Source organism: Zalophus californianus, chromosome 6 (genome assembly GCF_009762305.2).
Source record: "Zalophus californianus isolate mZalCal1 chromosome 6, mZalCal1.pri.v2, whole genome shotgun sequence".
NCBI classification, from domain to species: Eukaryota; Metazoa; Chordata; class Mammalia; order Carnivora; family Otariidae; genus Zalophus; species Zalophus californianus.
In genome coordinates, this window is record NC_045600.1 from 44421353 (window position 1) to 44435604 (window position 14252).

Here is a 14252-nt window from a genome sequence, read left to right on the forward strand (position 1 = left end):
TGAGCATCAGGGAGTTTTCACACCGGCTCTTGTTCTTTACTTGAGATCTGTCCCCAGGTGACTTGAAAGCACCCTACTGAGGTATCCCCCTTCTCCAATTACAGGAAAGAAAAAGCAGAATGCCTAGGTTGCATCCAAAAGCCATGCTGTAGTCCCCAGAGAAAATGTGTGTATGTGTGTGTGTGAGAGAGAGAGCGTGCGTGAGCGTGACGCTCCTTTTCACTACCACCTACATGATTAAACACAGCTTCTCTTCCTAGAATGTAAGGCCCTCAACATTTTGGCCCACTCCTCACCTGTGGTGGACAGCCAAGCCCAAATGTGCTGTAAGCCCTTTGTTAGATAGAAATGCCCCAGGCACTGCTCCTTGCTGAAGCCCTTTAGGTAGCCATGATTTGTCCCACATGGATGTACTTGCCTGTCAGCCTCTCAGCCTCAATACACAGAGGACCTCTCACTTCCAGCACCCCGTGGTTGAACTCAAGAGCCTCGCCTCTAAGATGTTTGCCTGACTGGTACCAAACAATGAGCTGGGCCCATCTCTCCGGTGTCAGGTACCAAGAGGTACTTTACAATTCAGTTTCTGACATTGGAAAGAGGAGCCCGTTCTCTTAAGTGGCAACTAAGCTCAGAAGAATGCCATTAGATGGTGAAAACAGAGACAATGTTGGCTGGGGCAGCGTAGAAGGAAGCAGGCTTTCAGAGTAGCTGAAGCATGCTGAAGAGCCACACTCCCGCCTTTTAGGTTCCTAGGGCCTCCTCTGACCCAGGGCCACTCCTCAAGAGTTCCCTTTTTCTGAGGCCTGGTGGGTTGCTTCGCTCTTTCTGGGTTCCCCTACATGGCTACCCCTACCAGAAATTAAGTTAATGTGGACATGTCTGTTTTACTTGCATGCCAGAGAAGCTAGTTCTAGTAGGACCTCTGGTTTCACCTGCCACCATTCCCTACATTCCTACATTTACACCCCAGCCTAACTGAACGCCCTTCTTTCATGCAAGCATGCTCTGGGCCTTGTCTCTACTGACAGAAACACCCCAGGCTGTCGTGGCCTGTCAAAATCAACAATCTTCAATAATTACCTCAAAAACCATTTCTACCATGAAGTCGATTGTTTGTTGAACTAAATATAGTAACTAATTTAGGAAAAAACCCACAAAACTTCTATTAAACCAATATCATTAGAGAAAAATTAGAAAATACAAGCGAAAGGAAGAAAATGTCTATTCCCCAAGAAATCCATCGTGACATTTTTGGTTATCTGTTTCCCTATCTCTGGAGGAATTCTCTGGCCCCATAGCTTTTTTAGGAACCCTAAAGAATGATAGAATTACACCCATTTTTTCAGGTAATAAAAATTCCAACCTAGTCGAATGTCAAAACTTCAATATCTTACTTCCTTTAAGGCTCCCTCCCTCATCTCTCTCTTTCCTCCCACTCCACTTCCATCAAATCCACATCAGGCTGGGAACCCACCATGGGGGTGGGGATGGGGTGTGGTCCGTCCCTCATTATCACCCTCCTGCCTTGCTCCCCCATTCACTAGTTGTCTCTAGGCCCTCGGATTGGTGGAGGGGGGCAATGACTCATTAACCTGGTACAGATGTAATCTGGAGTGGGCGCCCTCTGGGCTAGGGCTAATGTCAAGTATCAATTCTTTTTCCTCATGGCATGCTTCTGTGAGTTCCTTGCCAATTTCCACTGGGGATTTTGGCTGGAAGTCCCCTGACATGGGTCATGTTTTCTGTGGCTAGTGGCTTTAGAAACGCCCCTCCCTGCTCTTGGCTTCTGGTAGTGAGCTCTGTCCCTGGCACCTCGCTTCTGCAGATTGCATCTTGAGCTGTGTCCCCTGTTTGGCTCCCTTCCTCAGGGTTCATACTGGCCCCCAAGAAGCATGCATCTTTGCCTTGCTGCCATCAGGGAGGGTACAGTTTGCTTCCTCCGCCATCAGGGGCAGCTCTCAGATCTAGCCCCTGCATACTTCTCTGACCCCATTTTGGCCCGTTCTCCTAGCGCACTACACCTGAGCCATGCTGGGCTTATTTTTGTTCTTTAAACACGCCAAGCTCAAACGTTCTCACTAGCTGTAGCTTCTTCCTGGGAAGATTGCCCACTCTCCCTTTTCTGTACCCACCTTCCAATTGTCATTTGGCTGGCTCCTTTATTCTGAACTGAGCTTAAATGTTGCTTCTCACAGAGACTTTCCCTGATCATTCAGGCTAAGGTAGCAACACCTTCACCATTATAACCCATCTGTTCCAATTCTCTGCCTAGTGCTGACCACCATCTGATAGTTTTCTAATTTATGTAACTGGTCAGAAGGACTCTCAAAAGTAATCATGTAAAGACAATTTTGGGGTTTTTTCAAAACTTGTTACCTCTGTTTCCCATCAAACCTCTCTTTTTTTCCTCTGGCTAAAAGGCTTGCTTGGTGATCTATCTCCATTATAGTTCAGTCGCTTAGGTGTTACAAGTGCCTTTTTCCGTCACTAAGATTCAGTTCTGTTCATTTTATTATTTTATTTTGTTTTATTATTATTTTTAAATATTTTATTTATTTATTTGACAGAGAGAGACACAGCGAGAGAGGGAACACAAGCAGGGGGAGTGGGAGAGGGAGAAGCAGGCTTCCCGCCGAGCAGGGAGCCTAATGCGGGGCTCGATCCCAGGACCCTGGGATCCTGACCTGAGCCGAAGGCAGACGCTTAACGACTGAGCCACCCAGGCGCCCACTTCTGTTTGTTTTAAAAATTCAGTCTCATATTTGATTCAAACCTCTTCTTTCCTTCAGCACATCCTACACTTGTGGCTCTGGGAGGGGCACGAAGGAGCATTTATCCTCAAGTTCTCTCTTATCTTGCCACTGGTGCTTCCCCCCCTGGTGTTGGGGATGCGAGGGTGGAGACAGAAAAGACGTTAGCTTTGACTCTAAGCTGCTGGATCGATTTCCTTTCTTGCGCGTGCACACCTTGCTGGTAAGTAGGTTGCTGTTCTTTTGGATGTCATTGCTTCTCTATTGAACACTGACCGGCCATGAGTGCCCAGAGTAGGGCAAGCCTTCAAATGCTGATTTTTCCCTAGAAGTCATCTTCTGCTTTGTAGGGTTTCTTCATTATTACCCTTTCTATAACTTCTGTTTTATTTGAATTAATAATGATCTTTTGTCCCCATTTTCTTAGTTTCCAATGTAGTTATTATTTTTTTCCCTAAATACCTTCAATGGATTGCTTAAATGCCTAGCAATTCTTCCAAATGCTTCAACAAATAAAATCTGCCCGTTCCAAAAGATTCGAATAAGAAAGGGGAGTTGAAATAACGTATATTTAAGTAATTTGCAGTTAAATAATAATTCCCAGTGAAAGTAAAAAAGAAAATCTATAAGGTTTTCTTTTTCTTCCCCCTTCTTGGAGACCTCCTTCCCTACCTTCTGTCCTCCCTCTAAAGTCTGTACTGGATGCTCCGCAGACGTGAGTGTGTCATCCAGAAGCCTTCCTTGCTTGCTTCTTCGTTGGAGCCCCTTGCTTGGATCCCATGTATTCCCTATTTTGTTAACCATTTTGCTATAGCTCATGGTACATGGGAGGAGAGCTTTCGTATTTCTGAAAACATTTTTGCTCCATCCTCACAATTGATCAGTGGTTTGGCAGCTGTCCTGGATGTTTTCTGTTTGCCTCTCCAGAATCCCTCTCCACCCTTCTCCACCCTGGCTCTGCCCCCCAGGAGGCTGAACTTGAGGAAAGACATCAACTGGCTCCCTTGCCTTCTGGTTTCTGCTTGAGATCAGCCAATCTCTGGGGAGGATGGAGAGGGAAGACAGGTACTTATTCCCTCAATCAGTCCTTTAGGGTCTCCGCAGGCTATGGCCCTCCATTGAAAATCATTCATCCACTCGATGGGGCGCCTGGGTGGCTCAGTTGGTTAAGCAACTGCCTTCGGCTCAGGTCATGATCCCGGAGTCCTTGGATCGAGTCCCACATCAGGCTCCCGGCTCACTGGGGAGCCTGCTTCTCCCTCTGACCCTCTCCCTTCTCATGCTGTTTCTCTCTCTCAAATAAATAAATAAAATCTTTAAAAAAAAAAAAAAAGAAAGAAAGTCATTCATCCACTCGAGACAGTCTTCTCTTTCTGAATCCTGGTAACGCCCCCTCCCCTCTTTCCTTAGGCTTTAGTGATGGAAACAGCAGAGCTTTGAGGACAGAGGTATCTCTTCCTAGCCTGTAGTAATAGCCCTTTATCAAAGGACTCAAATTATCTTAATTGAGAGTGCCATCTCTTTTCTGGGTTTCAATTCTAGAGTGGAAATGATTTTCCCTCAGAATTTTAAGGGCATTGCTCCTCCAGCTGCACTATGCTGTTAAGAAGTCTGATGCTAGTCTGACTGCAATTTTGTTGTAAGTTAAGTTTTTCCTTTGGGGTCTTCTCCTTATTTTTGATATTGTGGAATGTCTCTGTGATGTGATTTGGTGTGGATCTGGTTTCATTCATTGTGCTAGATATTTGATGGACTATTTGAACCTGGAAATTCATATTTTTCAGTTCAAGGAAAAATGTTTTCCTATTATTTGTTTGGTAACCTTCATATTTTTCCTCTCTCTAGAACTCTTACTGGTTTGGATGGTGGACTACTTGCTCTGATTCTCTAATTTTCTTATCTTTTCTATTGTTCATCTCTCTATCTTTTTTTTGTTCTTTTTCTGGGAGAGTTACCTCAACTTTCTCTTCCACCCCACTTGGTGATTTTAAAATTTCAGTTACATATTTAAAAGTCATACAAGGTTTTTAAAAAGATTTTATTTATTTATTTGACAGAGAGAGACACAGTGAGAGCAGGAACACAAGCAGGGGGAGTGGGAGAGGGAGAAGCAGGCTCCTGGCTGAGCAGGGCGCCGATGCGGGGCTTGATCCCAGGACCCTGGGATCATGACCCGAGCCGAAGGCAGATGCTTAACTGTTGAGCCACACAGGTGCCCCTAAAAGTTTTATTAGTAAGATTGAACAGTAAAGCAAGGAAGACAAAATTTCTTCATAGTCTACAAAATATTTTATAAACACTTTATATCTCAACAAAGGACTTTTATCTGAGAATAGGCAGCTAATAGCATTTCTACAAATAAATATTTTATGAATACATTTAAAAAGAAACTACAGGGGCGGCTGGGTGACTCAAGCGGTTAAGCCTCGGACTCTTGATTTTGGCTCAGGTCATGATCTCAGGGTTGTGAGATCAGCCCTGCATAGGGCTTTGCCCTGGGAATGGAACCTGCTTGAGATTCTCTTTCTCCCTTTTCCGCTGCCCCTCCCCCACTCTCTCTCTCAAAAAAAGTAAACAAAAAAATAATAGAAATTTTAAAAAGTGAGACAACTGTGCATGGTTTAAAAAAAAAAGTGCTACAGTTGACCCAACAACACAGGTATGAAACGTGTGGGTCCATTTATACGTGGATTTTTTTTGATACAGTATAGTACTATAAATGTATTTTCTCTTCCTTATGATTTTCTTAATATTTTCTTTTTATCTAGTTTATTGTAAGAATATGGTATATGATACATATATATCATATATGTTAATTAACTGTTTATGTTACTGGTAAGGCTTCTGGTCAACAGTAGGCTATTACTAGTTAAGTTTTGGGGGGAGCCAAAAGTTATTCATGGATTTTTGACTGTGCAGGGGGTCTAACCTCCATGTTGTTCAACGGTCAACTCTATATTTGTGTATCAAATCATCATGTTGTACACCTTAATCTTACATGTTGTATATCAATAATATGTCAATAAAACTGGGGAAAACATTTTAATATATATTAGTTTCATTTCAATCTATTTCCACATATAGAAGACAATTATATATGGTATGTATCCAATTTCATGAGTAACATAATATATACATTCTTTATTTAAAAAAACTATTCATAAATGTAGCTTTATAATATTTTTCTGAGTGCTTATATCATGGTTTACTCAATAATTCTCTTGTTGTTGGATATTTTGGTTGTTTCCAAAATTACTGCTGAAGATATTTTTGTGCAAAAGAATTTTTCCATGCTTTGGATTATTTTTAAGAGGGTTATTATACTGAACTGGACTGTCAGCAGGTACAGACAAGGGAACCATGCCAACAATGAATTTATTTATTTAAAGTACTGCCTAATTTGATTTACAAAGTTGTTATCTTTATTTTTAAATTTGCTTTTCCTTGATTACTAGAGAGACTTGAATCTCATATATTTTGTTAGTCACATACAACTGTATATTTTGTGATCCTATCTTTTGTCCATTTATCAGCTGGTTTTTTAGAATTGATTTTAGTGAGTTTTCAATGTACTTATTAATCCTTTGTCTTTTTTTATTTTGCTGGGAATATTTGTTTCCTCTTTTATTTATTTACTGTCTTAAAATTTGTATTTATTTATTTGTAATGTTGAATCTGTTGATTGGGTGGGGTTTTGTGTGTGTGTGTGTGTGTGTGTGTGTGTGTGTCTGTGTGTGTGTGTGTATGTGATGTAACTCACTGCTTTTTAGTTTAAAAAGTTTCATTTAAAAAGACACCCATGCCCAGAGATTTGACAACCCTATGTGTTCTTTTATCATTTTATGGTTAACCTTGGCTTGACCTAATTATATAATATAAAGAGAGAATTTAAATTATTAAACATACCTCAACAAAGCTTTTAACATATCTAAAATATTTTTTCCCAATAATTTGGGATGCTTCCTTTAGAAAGTGTTCAATTCTTATATAGAATGTGGTCTTTTTCTGACATAATTGTTCTACTACATTGTTAATGCTTGTTGATTTTTGTGCCTCAATCATATTTAGAATTACTACAGGTTTATAAGATGTTTTCCAATCTCAATAAGGCTAATTTCTTTTCATCGTTCTTTATTTTCACATATTTACTTGGCATTTTCATGTATTTATTGTTTAAGGTGAACTCTAAAATAATTTAGTTCCAAATCACATTGGGATGTTGATTACAATCATGCTAATATAAATTAATTTGGGGAAAATGACATTTTTTAAACTTCAGTCAAGGAAAATCTTTGTTACATCTTCTATATTTCTCAGTGAGGTGGTTCAATTTTGTCCATATTGGTAGCACACATTCCTTGTTGAAATTTCTGGGGATTCATTTTAATCCATCTCTAGTCATGGGATTAGCTCATGATAGAGATGATAGATCATGAGAGTACTCAGGATAATGAAGAACCTGACCCAGGGAAGGCTGTACAGCTGAGCCTCACTGAACTTGGAATATGTCCTGGGAACTAGAAGCACCTTGCTTCAGCTACACAGACTGAATTTTCTGGTTTTCACCTCAAATGCAGAAGTTTGTTGATCCTCCACACTTAGGGTAATAAAGCACCTCCCTGCCTCATTCCACTGCTCCTATGGTTGAACCACCTGGCCATGTACTCCGCTAATGTCATCTCAATTTCACTGCTTTGACTTGCTCAAAACCAATCTGAGTTTCCTTTACCCATGGCCCATGTTAGCCCCTCCTGCCTCATAACCACTCTCACATTATCAGTTCAGATTCAGTTCCCTTTACATCCCTGAGGGCCTGGGGGGTTATAGTAGCTCGTGGCTACCCCGGCGTCCTGCACCTTCCCCATTAGCTTCCTGCAGCCCTGCCCACAAGATGCCAACAGGCCAGGACGCTGTACCTGCCTCAGGCCTGGCCTGGCTACGATGCAGCCCAGCTTCCAAAGGTGAGAATTCACGTAATGTTGGAGGTGAGAGGTGGAACCTCATTACTGTTCTACTAGGCTGCGGCCTTCTCTGAGAAAGAGAAATGGAGCGCATCCAAAAGAACTGGAGGGAAATAGGTTCTTTAAAAATTAGGAACTTTTTACTTTAAAAAATTATAAAATGTTTCTAATACAAAAATGTGTAAAGATTTTTAAAGTGTACAATTTTAAGATTAACCACAAAAGAGTATAAAATTCAAAGATTAACAAATGAAAAAACATACCCGCACACTCATTATCTGGCCTAATTCCCACACGTAGAAGCCTTGAGACTGGTGCGCCATGCTGGCTGAATAGCACCTTCATAACATGAGGGTTTGCTATGTTATGTCTGCAAAAGTTGGCTCTTTTTTTCATGTTTTCCGAGCCCGTGGCATTGCTAGACTCCCAGTGTCAGGTTCTGTGATGTCTCAGAACTAATGAGGTGGCTTAGGAAGACTTGAAGAATAGATACAAGTAGCAAGCAAGCAGTGCCCATTTGGACTGTTGATCTTACAGAGTTTGAATACTTTCCCATTCTTGTTTAGGAAAAGAAGCAGTGCCTGTGGTGGGGGGTGGGGAGTGGTTACTTGGCTTTTGCTTAGGCACGGTTTTGATCTACTCCTAACTTGTGTTATCTATGCTTTTGCCTCACTCTGAGATTCCACGTACTCCTGGGTTCTGCTTACTGCTTTCTCTTTAGTGACTCCGCACTTGTGGGCTTGCCCACTGTTGCCGAGTGTCTGTATGTATCTCCTGTTCAGAGACAAAGAATCTGTGTGGTCTGCTTGAGGATGTTGTCCTGCTGAGTTACAGCATTGCCCTGGGGGCTGTCTCCTCTGTACCTAGCTCCTCTTCTTTCCAGTCTGTTCTGATGACAAACTTCCATAAACCCATGCAACTTGAGCACGACTCTGTTCCTTGTCACCCTAGTGAGCCTGAATAACCCACACACGGGTGAAATGGGCAGAATCTCTAATAAAGGAAATTTGAGAAAAGTATGTTCCATAGAGAGAATGAAGTACAGAGGACGTTCAGATTACAACTTCAGGTAATCCAACGTGCAAAGTTCTCAGAGAAGGTTAAACACCCATGCTGGTGCTTAAAAGGTGGCTAATTAATGTCTTGAAATAATTGTTGGTGTTTTACTTTTGTATTCCCTTCTTCCTCCATACTGTGAAAGTGGTGAGGCCCTTTAGGCTTCCTTGCTTGAGTATTTTTGCTGGCAGGACCCAGGAAGAAGAAGCCATTTGAGGTCAACAGTTCTCCTTGCCTTTTGTGAAAGTCGTAACTGCATTGAAGAGACTCTGCTGGGTGTCCCAGAGAGGGAGGGTGGTGAGTGAGGGCTGTGGGGTTGGGGAGAAAAAGAAGAGTTAGTGCTTAGTCTCCCAAATTGGAAAGGGATCAGAGGTCTCTGGGTCTTGCAGACAGTGGCCCCCTGTGCCCTGCTCTGTGGGCCCTGGGGAGGTGGTGACATGGTAGAGAGGACGACCCCAGGGTGCCTGGAGGGACCAGAGTTTCTAGCCTTGGCAAGACTTCTAAGAGCTGTCCGTTCTGCTGCCGTGAGGACATACAATTCCAAAACTCTAGGGTGACACTGGATAATATCTGATACATAATCTTTCACTAATTGAGTGGAAGGGGAATTAGAGTCAGAATTAAGTGATTTAAAAACAGTAAAGGGGGTGGCTGGGTGGCTCAGTCAGTTAAGCATCTGCCTTTGGCTCAGGTCAAGATCCTGGAGTCCCGGGATCGAGCCCCGAAGCAGGCTCCCTGTTCAGCAGGGGAGTCTGCTTCTCCTTCTCCCCACCACCCCACTGCTTGTGCTCTCTCTCTCTTGCTCTCTCTCTCAAATAAATAACATCTTTAAAAAAAATAAAAAACAATAAAGAACAACAACAAAAGAACATAGCACCTTCTCTATGACCCAGCAATTTCACTCCTTTTTTTTTTTTTTAAGATTTTATTTATTTATTTGACACACAGAGAGAGACAGTGAGAGGAAACACAAGCAGGGGGAGCCGGAGAGGGAGAAGTAGGCTTCCTGCGGAGCAAGGAGCTCGACGCGGAGCTTGATCCCAGGACCCTGGGATCATGACCTGAGCCGAAAGGAGACACTTAATGACTGAGCCACCCAGGCGCCCCAGCAATTTCACTCCTAAATATTTACCTAAAAGAAATGAAAATATGTGTTCACAAAAAAGCCTTGTACAAGAATGTATGCAGCAGATTTATCCATAATAGCCCCAAACTGGAAATAACCTAGATGTCCATCAATAGGAGGATGGAACACAGATTATGATATATTCATGTGATGGAATGTTACAGAGCAATAAAAAGGAGTTAACTTCTAATACAACAACAATAACATGGGCAAATCTCAGAGACATGCTGAAAGAATCCAGATATGAGAATGCATACTGTATGATTTCAATGCTATGATACCCTGGAAAAGACACATTTAATCTGTGATGACAGACTCAGTGATGGCTTTGGGCTGGGGATTAGGAAGGGGGAGAGTGAAACTTTTGGGGGTACTGTAAACATTGAACACACTGATTACGGGTGGTTACCTCAGTGTATAATTTTGTCTAAGATCATAGTGCACTTAAAATGAGTACATTTTATTTTTTGTAAGTCATACTTTAATAAAGTTGTTTTTAAAAATGAATAAATTATTGATGCATGCAGCAATGTGGAAGAATCTCAAAGAGTAAAGTGCCAAAACATTATGCTGAGCCAAACAAGGAAACACAAAGAATGCATATGTTTCTATTTAATGAAATTCAAGAACAGGTGAAACTAATCTATGGTACTGGAAAGCAGAACGGGTTGTTGCCCATGGCGGTGGGTCATGAGGGAATTAAGTGGGGTGGTGGCAATGTTCTCTGTCTTGTGTGGTGGTGGTTATTACATGGACTTATGTGTGTATCGAAAGTCCTCATACTCTTAAAATCTATGTTTTTCACCAGCTTTAAATTTTACCTTTATGTGATTTTATGAAAAAAAAGACACATAAGAACAATAACAATAAAGACATATTTTGCACACATGAAATTGTCGAGCGAGTCGTTTCTGTACATTGATTCTTCTTGTAAATGGTTGTGTAACAGGTATTTCCAGGGCAAAGGGCAAGGTGGATGACACAGCCACCCAATACGGAGAAGCCACATCCTACTAGACAATCCAATGCCCTTTACAGCATGCAGCTGTAACCCAGTGTGTTAGAACTGTGTATAGTGAGGGGTGCCTGGGTGGCTCAGTTGGTTAAGCGTCTGCCTTTGGCTCAGATCATGATCCCAGGTTCCTGGAATCCAGCCCCACATCGGGCTCCCTGCTCCGCGGGGAGCCTGCTTCTCTCTCTCCCTCTGCTGCTCCCCCCGCTTGCGCTCTCTCTCTATCTCTCTCTGTGTCAAATAACTAAATAAAATCTTAAAAAAAAAAGAAATGTGTATAGTGAACAAAAAATAACACCGATAGTCATCAGCTCCACTCTATACGGAAAGCAACTGGGAGTCAGACCTCACTCTGGAGGGACAAGAGCTGCCTTTTCCCAAAACCTTGGGCTGAGAAGGGCTCCTCCTCTAAGCACATGGCATGGGGACCATGAACCCCAGACAAACCTCGAACTCCGTCAACAAGAAAGAAGTGGGGTGGCTTTGGGGGCAACCAATACTTCCTGCTACACCTCCCATTCTTCCCAGCTCCATAGCTACTCTTTTCAAGTCCCATGTCAATGTCCAGATCCAAGTGCCACGCACAACCCCCAGGTGAAATGGCTTTTCCTTCCAATGTGCAAACCTCCTCTGGAAGGTGGGGAACCGCTGGCCCACAATTTTCTGTGCTCAGGGTTCTATCCTCTTGGAAGTGCCTCATTACTCAAGGCCAGGGCCCAGATCCTCCCAAAGCGTCATGGGCACCATATGATCTATGTAACTAGGATTACAGTTCACCTATTATTTCACATCTGTGGGAGAGCTCAACTTGGTTAAGTGCAAATTCACGATTGTCTAGGAGCTTTCCCTTTTATGTTACCACCATGTCTTTGAGTTTCCTAGTTATTGCTCCCCATGGGGGTGTGTGTGCGGTTTATGAGTTTCCTTGGCCATAGAAAGAGGACTGTCTCCCTGGCACGGGCTGGATGGGGTGCTGAGCAGAGTGGCAAACATGACTACCACTTGGATGATGGATGTGTGAAGATGGCCTGCTGCTGTCTGGCAGTTCTCAACAGACACAGTGAAAAAGAAAGCTGAGCTCAGGGGGGAGGCCAGGCTATTCCCTGGAGATTGGCATGGCTGAGCTTGTTAGTGTGGGGGCTTGAAGATATCTTGAGCTCACATTCTCTTAACCGCTCAGCACCTCCCCTCCCCCCTTCCCACTACTGGCTTTCTTTATCTAGTCTAGGGGGCTGGAAATTTCTTTCAGGTGTGTATCTGAACTCTTTGGGTCCCATTCTCAGACTGCATGCTTTGTATTTTGTGTTTTGTTTTCTAATTCTCCAGTGGCTGACCTGTGCCTAGCCTTTTGGGCTGGGGGCATGGGCAGTGTGGGTGGAGTGGGCGCAAACTGATGGAAAAGACAAGTTGAACAAAGGAAGTCTGAGTGGGAGAAGGGGGGTGCAGGAGAGAGAGAGAAAGAGAACATAAGATTAATATTTCTTTGCAATATCATCCAGCCCCAGCCATATATACAAGTAGAAGTAGGAACTTAATTCAGTATGTACTACAAAATTACTCCCATGAGGTGGAAGGGTTGATGCAACTTCCAAAGAATACTGAGAATTGATTGAATGAGGATGGTATAGACCACTCGCTGCTTGTAAGGGTTCTCCAAAATGTCAAGTAAACCCATTATCTTCCTCACCAACTGCCTTGCCTATAGTTGATCTAATTAGCCCTTTGCCCTCATTAAAATGGGTGTATTCTTTAACTGATTACAGCGGTGTAATACTGTCTAAAGCAGTGCAAACAGCACTTTCTGCAATGATGGAAATATTCTATATCTACATTGTTCACCACAGTAGCCACCAGCCACATGAGGCTATTGAGCGTTTGAAATATGGCTAGTATAGCTGAGGAACTGAATTTTTAGTTTTATTTAATTTTATCAATTTAAATTTATTTACTTATTTTAAATATTTTATTTATTTATTTGACAGAAAGAGAGACAGCGAGAGAGGGAACACAAGCAGGGGGAGTGGGAGAGGGAGAAGCAGGCTCCCCATGGAGCAGGGAGCCCGATGCAGGGCTCTATCCCAGGACCCTGGGATCATGACCTGAGCTGAAGGCAGATGCTTAATGACTGAGCCATCCAGGTGCCCCTAATTTTATCAATTTAAATTTAAATAGCCATGTGACTACAGGTCTCCTCTACTAGACAATGCAGGTCTACAATTTACCTATGTGTTCTGGTAAAATGTGAAAGGGCTTCATACTGCCCCAGCTTCTGAGCAAATCAGTATTCCACACGATATAGAATGGATGCTCAATAAACCCTCATTGAAATACCTAAAATGCTACCCTTGAATGAAGTGGAGGGGCTTGGGTTTTATAATATAACAGCAGTTAAGGATTAAGGGGGGTTGGAGCAGAAAAAATTTCTCTTGCCAAGTCTCTCCATCTCCTCAGGTGAAATGCGGGACGTCCCTTCCAGAACCAAGGATGTGTTCTTGGGAGGCAGTTCCATTTTGTGTAGTAAGGTGCTACACATAGTTACCAGGTAAGGGAAAGCTACATTTCAAGCGAATCAGGAGAATAGCTTGTTGCTAAAAGGTAGGAGGACTTGGAGATTCTTGGTGATGAACCATCACTTCCCAAAGTGTAGACGGAATTTATTTATAAGAACCAAGCTGCATCTCATGGTCTGGCTTAGACAATTCCCCAAAAACTTTTCCCTGAATCCAGGAAACTGCACCCCTCATTAGATGATGAACTCTCTTGGACAAATATTGCCCAAAATTGTATTTTGCTAAGCTTCTGTGGCCTGTAGGCCTTCCTTTCTCTAACCACTGCATCCAATCAATCAAGTCCTGCTGAGCTTATCTCTCAAATACTATCAAATCTGTTCATTCCTTTCTCTCCTGGTTTCTGTTGCTTTGGTCAGAGCCCAGCTTCTGCTGGACCATTGCTGAGGGCTCCTTCCTGCTGCTCTCACACTCCTCTATTCAGGATCATGGTGCACAGTTGGGCAGTTTGCACACTGCACACACAGCCTGCATTCCTGTGCCCTAGTGTGGACTTTGTTTTCTGGATAGAATACCCTTGTGATTTGCACACGGGTGCCCTGTAATCTTGGTGGTATAGACCTGCACTGTCTAAGACAGTAGCCACTAGCTACACGTGGTTACTTACATTGTAATTAACGAAAATAAGCAAGATTTAACGTTCAATTCCATAATCATACTAGCCACATTGAGAGTGCTCAATAGCCACATGTGGCTAGTGGCTACTGTATTGAACAGTGCAGAAAAAGAAAATTTCTTTTGCCACTATTGCCACAAGTTTTGCTGGACAGCACTGGATAG